The sequence below is a fragment of the Triticum dicoccoides genome, chromosome 4B (assembly GCF_002162155.2).
Source record: "Triticum dicoccoides isolate Atlit2015 ecotype Zavitan chromosome 4B, WEW_v2.0, whole genome shotgun sequence".
Taxonomy (NCBI): domain Eukaryota; kingdom Viridiplantae; phylum Streptophyta; class Magnoliopsida; order Poales; family Poaceae; genus Triticum; species Triticum dicoccoides.
The window spans coordinates 223734173-223747897 of NC_041387.1; positions in this window are offsets into that span (position 1 = coordinate 223734173).

Genomic DNA, 13725 nt, shown 5'->3' on the forward strand with positions numbered 1-13725 from the left:
GCAACTAAGCCCCTGAGTGAGAGGATTGCTCTTCACTCGGAGTGTTTTTGAAACTTATGCGAATAGGGTTCACAGCTAAGCCCCCGAGTGAGAGGATTGCTCTTCACTCAGAGTGTTTTTGAAACTTAGGCAAGTACGGGATCGTAGCTAAGCCCCCGAGTGAGAGGATTGCGCTTCACTCAGAGTGTTTTTGAAACTTAGACAAATCGGGTTCACGACTAAGCCCCTGAGTGAGAGGATTGCTCTTCACTCGGAGTGTTTTTGAAACTTAGGCGAATCGGGTTCAGGGCTAAGCCCCCGAGTGAGAGCATTGCTCTTCACTCGGAGTGTTTTTGAACTTAGGAGAATTGGGTTCGCGGCTAAGCCACCCACTTGGGGATTTAAACACACGTATATTCAAAACACAATCAATTTGCGACTGCGGAGGTCATGTCTTTGATAAACAATCTGAAAAGTACTTCTTATTACATCTCGTCTATTCGAATGTTCTTAGGTATAAAAACGACGGAGCAGATCTAATTCCAAGCGCACGGCTCATCCTTCCTCTTGGCCACGTTGTAAAGGTGATACGCATCATTGTGAAGTACCTTGGTGATGATGAAAGGTCCTTCCCAGGCAGGGGCTAGCTTGTGAGGGCATTGCCGATCCACCCGGAGCACAAGATCTCCCTCCTGGAATGCTCGACCTCTGACATTTCGCGCATGGAATCGACGAAGATCTTGCTAATAAATGGCCGATCGGATCAAAGCCATCTCTCTTTCCTCTTCCCGAAGGTCAACAGTGTCTTGACATGCTTGTTTGGCTTCGGCTTCTGAGAAGAGTTCCACTCGGGGCGCATTGTGGAGCAAGTCACTCGGAAGCACTGCTTCAGCTCCATACACCATAAAGAAAGGAGTCCAACCAGTCGACCAGTTGGGGGTCGTCCTTAATCCCCACAGAACGGAGGGCAACTCTGTCACCCAGGCGCCTGCTGCATGCTTGAGATCGCGCATCAATCTGGGTTTCAACCCTTGTAAGATCAAACCATTCGCTCTTTCTGCTTGCCCATTCGACTACAGATGTGCTATAGATGCATAATCGACTCGAGTGCCTTGGGAAGCACAGAATGCTCTGAATTCATTAGAGAAAATTTCGACCCATTATCTATGATGATGCTGTGCGGAACTCCATATCTGAATATCAGCTCTCTAATGAAAGTGATGGTTGTGCTTGTGTCGAGGTTCTTGATGGGTTTAGCTTCAATCCACTTAGTGAACTTGTCGACTGCTACGAGCAGATGGGTGAAACCGCTTCTGCCGGTCATCAAGGGTCCAACCATGTCGAGTCCCCAAATGGTGAACGGCCGGACGAGTGGAATGGTCTTCAAGGCTGATGCAGGTTTGTGAGACATGTTCGAGTAAAACTGGCAACCTTCACACTTCTCGACTATCTCCTCAGCCATTTCGTTTTCTCGCGGCCAATAGAATCCCGCTTGATAAGCTTTGGCCATGATGGTCCGAGAGGCTGCATGGTGACCACAGGTCCCCGAGTGAATCTCATTTAGGATCAGTCGACCCTCTTCTGGAGTAATGCACCGCTGAGCTTTGCCAGTCACACTTTCTCTGTAAAGCTGATCACCTATCACCGTGAAGGCTTTGGATCTGCGAATGATTTGCCGAGCTTCATCCTCTTCCTCTGGGAGCTCTTGCGTAAGCAGATATGCAATGTACGTCACCGTCCAATCGGATGATCACCAAAACCTCCATGATTAGGTTGAGAACTGCTAGGACTTCAACTTTAGTCGGATTAGTTAAACTTATCGGTTGTGGGGGTTCCTTTGTAAAGGGATCTTCTTGAACTGACGGGGTGTGGAGATGCTCCAAGAACACATTACAGGGAATAGGCTTCCGAGTGGAGCCTATTTTAGCCAGATCATCAGCAGCCTGATTCTTGAGTCGGGGTATGTGATGGAGCTCTAACCCTTCAAACTTCTTTTCTAACTTCCTCACTGCATTGCAGTATCCTATCATGGCCGAGCTCCTGATATCCCATTCTTTCATCACTTGATTCACTACCAGATACGAGTCACCATAGACCATTAGGCAACGAATACCGAGTGAAATGGCCATACGCAACCCATATAAAAGTGCTTCGTACTCAGCTTCATTGTTGGAAGAATCAAAATGAATCTGCAACACATAACTGAGCTTGTCACCTCTCGGAGATACCAGAACCACTCCAGCACCAGAACCATTCAACATCTTGGATCCGTCAAAGAACATCGTCCAGTGTTCCGAGTGGACTTGAGTCGGTTGTTGTTGCTCAATCCACTCGGCCAAGAAATCTGCAATTGCCTGAGACTTATGCTTCGAACTTGATATCAAGAGGAAGGAGTTCAATAGCCCACTTAGCCACTCGACTAGTTGCGTCTCGATTGTTCAAAATTTCCGACAATGGGGCATCACTGACCACTGAAACTGAGTGATCTGTGAAGTACTGTGCAACTTTCTTTGTTATCATATAGATTCCATAGACAAGCTTCTGGTAATGCAGATACCTTTGCTTGGACGGAGGTAACACTTCAGAAATGTAATACACCGGGCGTTGAACCTTATAGGCTTTGCATTCTTCCTCCTGCTCAACTATGAGCACTGTACCGACAACCTGTCCAGTGGCTGCAATATACAACAACAGAGGCTGCTTGCTGACTGGAGCAGCAAGCACCGGCTGGGTGGAAAGCAGGGCTTTGAGCTCTATAAACACTGGTTCAGCTTTAGGAGTCCACTCGAATGAATCAGACTTTTTCATCAGTCGGTAAAGAGGTAATGCCTTTTCACCGAGGCGAGAAATGAATCGACTTAGCGTAGCCAAACAACCTGTGTGCTTCTAAACGTCGTGCAATCGCACAGGGCACTTCATTCGGAAGATTGCTCCAATCTTTTCTGGGTTTGTATCGATTCCTCGTTCGGAAACAAGAAAACCAAGCAACTTCCTGCCCGTAACTCTGAATGTGCACTTGGATGGATTCAGCTTGATTTCATATCTCCTAAGGTTGGCGAAGGTTTCAGCGAGGTCAGTTAATAGGTCGGAACTCTTGCATGACTTGACCATGATATCATCCATGTATGCTTCCACGTTCCGACTGATTTGAGTGAGTAGGCACTTCCGTATCATGTGCATGAACGTGGCTCCAGCATTCTTCAGACCAAAAGGCATGGTAACATAGCAAAAACACCCGAATGGGGTGATGAAGGCTGTTTTTATTTCATCAGGCCCATACAGACGGATCTGATGGTACCTGGAATACGCATCCAAGAAGGATAAACACTCGCACCCCACTGTCGAGTCAACTATCTGATCAATGCCGGGTAGAGGAAAATGATCTTTCGGACAGGCCCGATTGATATGCTTGAAATCAATACACATAAAAAGTGAATCATCTTTCTTAAGGACCACGACGATGTTGGCAAGCTAGTCGGAGTGGTAAATCTCACGGATGAACTCAGCGGCCAGGAGCCGAGCCACCTCCTCACCAATCGCCTTTCTCTTCTCAACGGCGGACCGTCGAAGATGCTCTTTGACTGGTTTTGCTTTTGGGTGGACATGCAAATGGTGCTCAGCCAGCCCCCTGGGTACGCCTGGCATGTCAGAAGGTTTCCATGCAAAGATGTCCCAGTTCTCACAGAGGAACTAGATGAGCGTGATTTCCTATTTGTTGTCGAGTGTCGTCGATATGTGAGTCGGAGCTGCATTAGGGTCTTCTGGGTGGATGTGAACATGCTTGGTTTCTCCAGCCGACTAAAATGTAGATTCTGAAGCAGGCTTCTTGGACCACAGCAAATCACTTGGATCTACGGTTTTCTGGTACTCCTGCATCTCAACGGCTGCCATCTGTTCATCTGCAATCTTGCAACCCTTCTGAAGGCACTCTTCCGCTCTCTATTTATTTCCTGTAACCATGATCATGCCTTTGGGACCGGACATCTTCAACTTGAGATATACGTAACATGGTTGAGCCATGAAACGAGCATACACAGGCCTACCTAGAATGGCGTGATAAGCACTCTCGAAATCTACTACCTCAAATGTCAACTTTTCCTTGCGGTAATTCTTGGAATCACCAAAAAACACATCAAGAGTAATCTGCTTGAGTAACTTTGCCTTTTTCCTAGGAATGGCGCCGTGGAACTACATGTTGCTCTCACTGAGCTTGGACATTGGAGTGCCCATCCCTTCTAGGGTCTCATTGTATAGAATGTTGAGCCCACTTCCGCCATCCATAAGGACCTTGGTCAGTCGGGTGTCCCCAACGACTGGGTTGACCACCAGCGCTTGCCGCCCAGGGGTAGCAAGCGCCGTGTGATCTGACTAGTCGAATGTAATGGGAGTCTTCGACCACTTCAAATACGTCAGATTTGCCGGAGCAACCATATTCACTTCTCTGTTAATGACTTTGAGTTGACTTTTTCTTTCCACATCAGCAAAAATCATCAAGGTAGCATTGACCTGAGGGTAATCATCCTCTTTGTCTTTCTCATCTTACTTATCAGATTCTTTCTCATTGGATTGATTCTCTCGAAAGCTATGAATTAGGAGTCGGCATTGCCGAGTGGTATGATTGAATTGAATCAGGTTACCTTCCTCATCTTTCTTCGTGTGTATGTAACACGGAAAATCCAGGACGTCCTGTCCTAACTGATCTTTCACCTTCTTAGGTTTCCACTGCAGTTTTGGTTTTCCTTTGATCTTTCCACCTCCTGCATTCAGGACCACAGCCTCAGCAAGACCTATAGGTTCAACATTACGCTTCTGTTTCTGACTGAAATTCCCAGCTCGGGAGTCTTGGATGACTACGTTCCCTTTACCATGGCGGAGTCAGTCCTCCTCTTCACCATTGGCATACCGAGTGTCTATCTCCATCATTCGGGTCAGAGTCATGTCTCCGGACCGACCGAATTTTAGGGTAAGCTCTCTGTACTTGACGCCCTCTTTGAAAGCACAAACCGCCTGGTGGTCGGACACATTTTCCACCATATGATGAAGGGTGGTCCATATCTGGATGAAATCTCTTAAAGTATCATTCAGTTTCTGGACGCGATGTTGCAATTCAGTCAGCCCAGTAGGTCACTTGCAAGTTCCCTCGATTGTTTTGATGAACACTCGAGCCAAATCATCCCAGCAGAAAATACTCCCAGGTTCTAACTGAGTCAACCAAGCTCTGCCGAGCCCTCGAGCATCAGGGGGAGGTGCTTCATAGCCAGATCATCATTACCACCACCGATCTTCACAGCCACTCGGTATGTTCCAGCCAGGTGTCTGGCTTCGATTCTCTGGTGAACTTACTCACGCCCGCTGCCAATCTGAATTTGGGAGGGATCTCAGCTAATCGAATGGTCATACTGAAACATTCGGGACCTGAAATGAATGCTCTATTCCCAGTCGGACGATTTCTGCCCTATTCTTCTCTATTTTCTAGGCCTCTGTCGACCAAACCTTGCACAAGGAGTGACCTCGCATCGAATCTCGGCTCTCTTGGGTCGACCAAGGCTCTCTACTCATCACCAGATGGGTGCCTATCATCATAACGCTGGGGCGCGTATGATCCTCCCCTCGGAGGGGCGTAAGCACTCGTCGGTTGTCATCACGGGAACCCTGACGATCAAGCTGCCTATGGCCCCGCTCCAGGTACTAGTCCTAGCGGGGACCACGACCTTCCCGACGCCTGGGTGACCTTGGACTATGTGCCGACTAAACTGTGTCTGCAATCATTAACCTGCTATGAATTATTTTGCAGGACTGAGAAACGACAGAATTCTGTTCCTGTCGGATATCAGGTTCCGACAAAACCATTAAGGTTCAAACTCTGGGGTGCGCACGAAGATCTTCTCCCTACCGATCCACGCCCCAAAACCTCACCGCAATTCTAAGCTAACACGATGAACAACACCAGGGACACGAGGTTCATACTGGTTCGGGCCACCGTTGTGGTGTAATACCCTAATCCAGTGTGTGGTGTGGTGGATTGCCTCTGGGGCTGATGATGAACAGTATAGAGGAAGAACAGCCTCGCAAGGAGTGTTCTTGAGTTGGTGCGGTGTTATGCTAGGGAAGGATTCGATCGGATCCCCTTCTACTGTGGTGGCTATCTCTATTTATAGAGGCCCTGGTCCTCTTCCCAAATATTGAGCGGGAAGGGAGCCAACAACGGCCATTTTGAGGGGGAAAACTAGTACAAGCTGTCCTGACTAAAGTTGGTCTTCGACTGCCAAAGGCACTATTGATGATGCCATCTTGGGCTCCACGATGATCGCTGTCCTGCCGCTCTGCTGGTCTTGGTCTCGTTGCATCGATATAGAAACCTTTGCTTGATGCCTCGGTACTTCGCTCCCGCGGTTGCCCCCTTTGCACCAAAGAGGAAACGAGGACACTGCACAGGCTAGCGCCCGCCTGGTCTTGATCGTCATGGCTTACGTCACGAGCACCTCGCGAGGTACTCCTTGCCTTGATCTCTCCGCCTCCTTGGGAGCCTGCCTGGTGAGGCCGCCCTTGAGGAAGCCTTGCGTCGTCGGCCCCACGAGGCTTGGCCCCTCGCGAGGGTCTTGAACTTGGGTTGATGAAGACGGGCCGTACTGGGCTGCTACTCGAGCCATGTTCCAGGCCGCAGGCAGGCAAGTCTGGGGCCCCCATTCCCAGAACACCGACAGTAGCCCCCGGGGCCAAGGCGCGCTCGGACTTGGCTTAGTAGCGAAGCCAAGGGCCAAGTGCAGAGCGTCGCGGGCCCCAATAGCCTGCGGCCTTGGTCGCCGTGTGGCGGTTGATTAGACGTGGGCGTCTCCGCTTCCCCATGCTGCCTCGGCAACTGCCCGATTTCACGAGTCCTTGCTGGATGCAAAAGGAGTCATCATTACCTGTGATCATGGAGGCTGGCGGTTGGCCTCCCTCGGCTATAAATGGGGAGGGGCGAAAGCCCCCGCTGCGCATCTCCCCTCTCCCCGCCTACTTCTTCTTCCTCCTTGCTCTGGTTGCTTGCCGCATCCCATGGCGCCCGTGAAGAGGTTCTCGACCGCGGAAAAGGGGAAGGCTCGCCAGGAAGGGCCCGGCTCTCCTCCACCCAAGCGCGGCCGTGGTCGTCCCCTCAAGCACCCCGCAACTCCCGCAGTGGCTCCTCGTGGTCACGGTGGTGGTCCTTCGCGCGGTGATGGCCGCCCGGTCGGTGGAGGAAGGCGTGTCGTGGCTGCCCGGCCTTCCCGGCCACGCTTTCACTCGGCAGAGGTGCTGCCAGAGTTCGTCGTGTGGTCGGCAGATCCGGCCGGCAACTGGATCCAACTCCCCCGCTTCTTTGCCGGTGAACTGCTGGCCGATGGCCCTGGCGGGCTCTGGCTGCAAGCGGACGGCTGCTGTAGCAGGGCTTCCTAGGTCGCGATGGAGATCTCTGTCGCCGGGAACGTGGCCCTGGCCCGCGGTTGGCAGACGTTTGCCCGCACGTGTGGCCTGGGCCAGCGGTGCACCCTCCACTTCAAGTTCGATGGCGACGCGACCCTCTACATGAGGGTGTTCGGAGAAGATGGCCGCCGTGTTGGGTGCTACCCTGAAGACGACGACGACGACGAGGTGCTTGGCCTTGGCGACGGCCGCGACGAGGGCGAAGGCGAACCCGCTCCTGCCGGCGTCCGCAGCTCGCCGGACTTCAGCGGCTCCCCCTCCGGTGACAACTCTTCCAACGGTGGCCGCGATCAGCCACCACGTCGCCGCGCCCGCTTCGAGGGTGGTAGCGAGTCGTCCCGCCACCGCGCCCCGGTGAAGGGCGAGGCGGAGTCTGATTGAGCTCGAGAGGACGGTGCGGATCCCTCCTCGCGAGGTGTCGCATGGCGTGCGCCATTTTTATTTTGTTTTCCTCCTTTTCCTGCATTGAGAGAGAGAGAGAGAAGTATGGAGCCCCGTGGGGGCATGCAACATACTATGATCCCTAATTATCATGCTATTTTTATCGTCCCTGTACTGTGTTATGGTGTTCCGGTTATGCGCTTGCGTGTAGGAACAACTTAGCTGGGGATGGTTGCCATAGTTTTCACCTCGCGAGATACCTGCTTGAGGCCTCGCCGGGCGTCTCAAGGTCTGCAAAGATCAGTCGGGAGAATAGTTTCCGAACCTTTGTCGCGAGGGTGGCCAGCTTAGGTCCGGCGCTTTGTGTCGCGATGCCCGTGGGGCATGGACCGGGAGGGGTGCTCCCGCCGTGAACTTGAGCGAGGGAGCCTCGCAAAAACCAGGCGAGGAAGGGCTCACGAGGGTGCCCGAGCAGCCCCCTCACGAGGTTTGCGGGAGAGAGAGAACGAGCGGGGTAAAAGCCAAAGACAGAGAACAAGGGTAAAGGACGGCGAACAACACTAGAAGTAACTCCAATAAAAAGTTCAAACAAGGGAGAACAGCCAACTGCGGAAAGCAAATGAAAAGCCGCGTTCGGCACCTAGTCTAGTCTTCGACATCTTCTCGCCAGCGCGGAGCTAAGTGCTACCACTGGGCGTGGGCGGGAGCCCCCGAGGCCTAAGGGCGGCACTCCAGCAACTCCGAGGCGTGTACAGCCCCAACTCATTATTACGTGAGAGTGTCACGGGTGGCGAGCTTCATAGGCACTGGGCCTTCTTCACAGGCACCGGGCCTTTCTTGGGGCGGCGAGCTTCACAGGCACCGGGCCTTCTTTACAGGCACCGGGCCTTTTTTCACAGGCATCGGGCCTTCTTCACAGGCACTGGGCCTTGCTTCAAGGGTAGAATCTCCAGAGGTGCTGAATGTTCCAAGTGTTTGGAATGGGCACCCCTTCCTGGGTCTCTAGGCGCGCGACACCAGGTCTGGAAACATGAACAACCTTGAATGGGCCCTCCCACATGGGAGAGACCATGTGCAGCCCTTCCCTGGAGAGCACCCGCCTGAGCACGAGGTCACCTACCTCAAGAGTCCTGTGGCGGATATTGCGACAATGATACCGCCGCAGTGCCTGCTGGTATATCGCTGCTTGTAGTCTGGCCTCCCGACGGTGTTCCTCCCCAAGAACGAGGTCCATCCCCTGCATGGCATTCTGTTGCGCTTCATCAAACGCTAGGACCCACATGGAGCAATGCCCGACCTCATGAGGGAGGACCGCCTCTGCTCCATAGACAAGGAAGAACGGGGCCTCGCCAGTCGACTTGGTGGTGGTAGTGCGGATGGACCACAACATGGACTGGAGCTCATCGTACCAGCCCCTGCCGTAGGCCTCCAGCTTCTTCTTGAAGGTCCTGGTTTTGAGGCCTTTTAGGACCTCTGCGTTGGCGCGTTCGGCCTGGCCGTTACTCCGGGGGTGCGCCACCGAAGTGTAGCATATCTATGTTCCATGGTTAGAACAATATGTTTTGAAGAGATTGCTGGTGAACTGCGAACTGTTGTCGGTGATGATGCGATTAGGGACCTTGAATCGGCTCATGAGGCCCTTGATGAATTTGACTGCAGAATCAGCCGAGATGGTGCGGACGGCTTCCACCTCCGCCCACTTGGTGAACTTGTCGATGGCGAAGTAGAAGTAGCGGTAGCCCCCAGGCGCCCGAGGGAACGGGCCCAAGATATCCAGCCCCCAGACCGCGAATGACCATGAGAGTGGGATGGTCTGCAGGCCCTGAGCTGGCTGATGGATTTGCTTGGCATGGAATTGACAGGCTTCGGAAGCCTTCACCAGCTCAATTGTGTCGTGGAGTGTTGTGAGCCAATAGGACTCGCTGTGAAATGCATTGCCGACCAGGGTCCGTGATGATGAGTGGTGTCCGCAGTCTCCACCGTGTATGTCAGCCAGCAGCTCCTTCCCCTATTACCTGGAGATGCAACGCAAGGAAACATCATTTGGCCGCTTCCGGTAGAGCTCCCCGTCTTGCATGCAGTAGGCCGTGGCCTGCCGGGCCACACGTTCTGCTTCCTCCTCTTTCTCTGGTAGGGTCCCTCACAACAGGTAGTCCCTGAATTCCGTAGTCCAGCATCCCTCATGAGGCTCCAGCGCCAGGAGCAAGCGTGCTCCCGAGGTTGGGCCACAGGCCAGGGCTCCTGTGGCAGGTGGTGGAGGGAGTTCCTCCCGAGGTTGCATTGTGCTTGACAGTGACGGTGCTGCCGAAGGCTTGAAGAGCCGTTCTTCTAAAACTCCAGGCTCTTGAGGCAGCCGTCTGGATGCCCTCCTGGCGATGTCATCAGCCTCTTGGTTGGTGCCGCGGGGCACATGCTGCAACTCCAGCCCCCAAAATTGCTTTTCCATTCTGCGCACCTCCGCAAGATACGCCTCCATGTGCTCGTCCTTTGGCTCGTACACTTTGTTGGAGAAGTTGACGAGGAGCTGTGAGTCACCCTTGATGATGAGGCACTTCACCCCCAGTGCTGCTCTAGCTTTTAAGCCCGCTATGAGGCCCTCGTATTCTGCTATGTTGTTGGAGACCTTCTCGCCATGCTGGAAACAGAGCTGCACGGCATAATAGAGCTTGTCCTGAGTGGGGGATATAAGCACTGCGCCAGCCCCCACACCATTTCGCGAGAATGCTCCATCGAAGTACATGACCCAGTCGTCCGGTGCCTCGCTTCCTGGGGAAAGTGATAGGTCTTCTCCCGCTTCAAGCCCTGGCGCCTTTGTCCATTCTGCCACAAAATCTGCAAGTGCGGCTCCCTTGACGACCCTGGTTGTACTGAATTCCCACTGAAATGCTTGCAGCTCAATGTTCCATTCGGCGACCCTTCCAGTGGAATTGGGGCTCCGGAGTACCCTTTCCAATGGGTAGGCCGAGACGACCTTGATGGGGTGGCCTTGAAAGTAATGCCGCAACTTACGCGAGGCTACTAGCAGCGCAAGCAAGAGCTTCTGAGGCATGGGGTATCGCGCCCTAGTGTCCCGTAGCACCATGCTGACGAAGTACACCAGATGCTCGATGAGGGTGGGTGTGTTGACGAGGCTCGTGCTCTCCGGAGGGTTAGGCTCCTCCTGAGACGTCGGAGCTCCCAGCACCTGGCTGCCTGGTGAGGCTCCTTCAGCCCTGGGGGCGTCTTCCTATTAAGGCTGGTCTCCATCTACCGAGGTCGTGGTCTTCGCGAGGCCTTCCTGGTCTTGTGCTGTCGTGGCCGGGCCCGTGGCCGGTCATGATGTAGCCTTGACCTGGCGCTCTTCCCGAACCGCCACCAGAGCTGCACTGGCGGAGTAGGGTGTGGCAGCGAGGTAGAGCACCAGGGGCTCGAGAGGGCGCAGTGCCACCATCATAGGAGGGCTGGTCAGGTACTCCTTGAGGTCTTGGAACACTTTGTCGGCCTCCCATGTCCATTCGAATGGGCCTTTCTTCTTCATCAGCTTGAAGAAAGGCAAGGCGCGCTCCCCTAGCTTGGAGATGAAGCGTCCTAACGCGGTTACTCGCCCAACGAGCTTCTGCATCTCTCTGAGGGTTTGCGGCGGACTCATGTCTTCGATTGCCTTGACCTTCTCTGGGTTGGCCTCGATTCCTCTATGGGACACGAGGAAGCCCAGAAGCTTGCTAGAAGGAACGCCAAACACGCACTTCTCCGGGTTGAGCCGCAGGTCCACTTCACGGAGGCTCGTGAAGGTTTCTTCCAGGTCCTGGATCAAGGTCTTCACCTCCCGAGACTTCAACACAATGTCGTCGACGTAGGCCTCGGTGTTTCTCCCGAGTTGCCGGCCCAAGGCGATATGCATCAGTCGCTGGAAGGTTGCGCCCGCGTTGCGCAACCCGAACGACATGTAGGTGTAGCAGTACACCTCACATGGGGCTAGGAAGGCCGTCTTCTCCACATCTTCTATCGCCATCATGATTTGATGATAGCCCGAAAATGCATCCAGGAAGCACAGCAGGTCGCACTCAGCGGTGGAGTCGACAATTTGGTCGATGCAAGGGAGTGGGAATGGATCTTGAGGGTAGGCCTTGTTGAGGTTGGTGAAGTCGACGCACATGCGCTCCTTTCCTCCCTTTTTCGGCACAACAACGGGGTTTGCCAGCCATTCGGGGTAGCGAACCTCACGAATAACACCTACCACCTCCAGCTTGCGGGTTTCTTGGATGATGAAGGGTGCTTCTCGGTGGACTGCCGCCTTGCTTTCTGCTTCACGGGGCGTACATTAGGGCACACATTCAGGTGATGCTCAATCACCTGCCTTGGGACCCCCACTAGCTGTTTGGGCTCCCACGCGAACACCTCCTTGTTCGAGCACAGGAATTTCACCAGTGCCTCCTCCTGGCCGGGGTCGAGATTTGCACCTATGGTGAAGGTGGTGCCAGAGGATCCATCCTCATCAACTGGTACCTGCTTGGTCTCCGCCTTGTCCTGGGTGAACATCTGCTTCTTCTTGGTTCGCGTAGCCCCCTTGGCCTTGGAGGTGTCGGTGCCGGTGGGCTGCGCTGCTGTGGCTGTCTTGAGGGCGAGCTTGAACGCCAGCAGAGCATCTTTGGTATCTCCAGCTATGGTGAGGACACTGTTGCTCCAGGGCATCTTCATGAGGTTGTAGGATGGATGGGTTGCTGCCATGAATTGGGCCAAGGCGGGGTAGCCGACGATGGCGTTGTATGGGAGGCCGATGTGGGTGATGTCGAAGTTGACCAGCTCTGTGCGGAAGTTGTCGTGGGTGCCGAAGGTCAGCGGAAGGCGGATCTGCCCCAGGGAGCCAGAGGAATCGCCTCTGACGCCCGAGAAGGGCTTGCTGGGTTGGAGTCGTTCCAACGGTACACGGAGGAGGCTGAAGGCCTCCACCGAGAGCACGTTGAGGCCAGCACCACCATCGATGAGGGTCCTGGTGACGCCCACCTGGCAGATGGTGGGTGTGCAAAGCATTGGGAGCACACACGAGCAGGCAGTGCTGATAGGGTGATCGTCCGAGCTGAAGGTCAGGTCGGCCTTGGGAGCCGCCCAACCCGGAGGAGCTCCGTGCCGCGTGAGGGTGGCGCCAATCTGGCGGAAGAACGGCTTGACATGGTGGCCTAAGGGTGGCGCCTGTGAGCCACCCGGGAGAGCTACGACGATCGGGGGCACCGACACAACATAGTGGGTGAGGAGTTGTGTAGCTCCTCCCAGGAGGCCACAGAAGCCGTTGGCAGGTGGAGCAGCCATGCGCGCGGGACGCGGGTGAGGTCCATGGGAAACCAGTTGGCCATGACCTTGTCGTATCCCCCGGCCTTGAGGACGACCTCCTCGTACGCCAGCAGGAAAACCAGCGGATCCATCTCGCCGTTGTAACACGACGGCATCTCTGGCTTGAACTTGTGCAGCCACTGCACCTGTCGCAAGGCGGGGGCCAAGGCCCGGAGCCCCCTGGCCCTAGCGCTGGCGTCGGCCGCCGGAGCTGGCGGCACGTTGTCCTCCATGAGGGCGAAGCGCGGTGTTGATGGAGAGCGGGGCGGCAGAAGGGAGAGCTCTGGTGCACCCCTACCTAGCACGCCAAATGTCGGATATCGGGTTCGGCAAAACCCTTAAGGTTCGAACTCTGGGATGCGCGCGAAGATCTTCTCCCTACCGATCCACGCCCCAAAACCTCGCCGCGATTCTAAGCTAACACGATGAACAACACAAGGGACACAAGGTTTATACTGGTTCGGGAAACCGTTGTGGTGTAATACCCTAATACAGTGTGTGGTGTGGTGGATTGCCTCTGGGGCTGATGATGAACAGTACAGAGGAAGAACAGCCTCGCGAGGAGTGTTCTTGAGCTGGTGCGGTGTTCTACTAGGGAAGGATTCGATCGGATCC